Source organism: Suncus etruscus, chromosome 3 (assembly GCF_024139225.1).
Source record: "Suncus etruscus isolate mSunEtr1 chromosome 3, mSunEtr1.pri.cur, whole genome shotgun sequence".
NCBI lineage: Eukaryota > Metazoa > Chordata > Mammalia > Eulipotyphla > Soricidae > Suncus > Suncus etruscus.
Genome location: NC_064850.1, coordinates 152,277,427 through 152,278,504, shown reverse-complemented (window position 1 = coordinate 152,278,504; position 1,078 = coordinate 152,277,427). Strand labels below are relative to the sequence as shown.

The following is a 1,078-nucleotide window of genomic DNA, read 5'->3' as shown; positions in this document are numbered from 1 at the left end:
ATGCCAATAGCAATACATAAGGAAAAATTGTACACTCACCCTAGTGGGTTAGAAATGACTCTTTACTAGTTTATTTTGGTTTTTGAGTCACACCATCTGACACTCAGGTGTTACTCCTGGCTATGTGCTCAGAAATTGCTCCTGGCTTTGGGGACCATATGGGACGCCTGGATCGAATCCAGGTCTGTCCTGGGTCAGCAGTATGCAGGCAAACACCCTACTGCTGCACTATCGCTCCAGACCTGTTTTTTTACATTTCTTTTTTTTTTTTTGTCCCCCCATTCGCAATACATACCAGGCAAAGGGCCTGGTTTGAGGTGTATATGGGGAACATTTACTGTACCTCCTCTTTCTATACAGTGTAAAGAACACAGCTGTGGTAAGCACTGTTTTTACATTTCTTAATAAATGGTAGTTATAGAACATATTTTTTATGCGATTTGTGGTCATTTGCATTTTTTTTTTCCTTAAAAAAAGTCTGTGTAAGTAAGTCCTTTGCCTACTCTTCTTTTCTGGCTGAATGTTACTGTTTGCTGAGATATAGCTTTCAGAGGAAGTTACTTCATGTTGTCCCACACACCAGTCAGTGACAGTTCCCAAGTTAGAGCAGGCAGGATCTAAACAAGTCTAAATACACAGCTTGAACTTTAACACACCAAGGTTTTGAAGTCAAGTCCCTAGAAGGCCTCTGGCTCTATGAACAGTAATCCCCTAAAAGCGCACATGCAGCTTCACTGGAGGAATGCTAGGAGCTGAACTATTTGCACACTTAAACTTAGACTCCAGGTGGCAGTCTCTTGTTCTCTTGTTCCACAAAACATAATAGAAAATTCTGTTTCTAAAGGGATTGATTGGGTTAGTTTTTCAGCCTTTTTGCTACTGTTATGGCTTCAACTAGATAAGTAAATTTGATGCACATGGTAGAATTCAGTCAGCAACCTCATCACATCATTTGTCTCATCAAAGCCTACAGTTAAAAGCCCAGTATTATTCGTGGGAAAATGGGGAGTAGTATTAAGACTTTCAGTGAAACCAAGGAAGGAAATAAATGCATCTACACATGACCAAGAAGCCGCAA

The 1,078-nt window shown here is 40.4% G+C and overlaps 1 pseudogene; it reads right to left on the bottom strand.

The window, feature by feature from the left end:
* Positions 1 to 268: 268 nt before the first annotated feature.
* On the bottom strand, positions 269 to 392 carry LOC126005266 (uncharacterized; annotated as a pseudogene).
* Between the last annotated feature and the right edge of the window lie 686 nt (positions 393 to 1,078).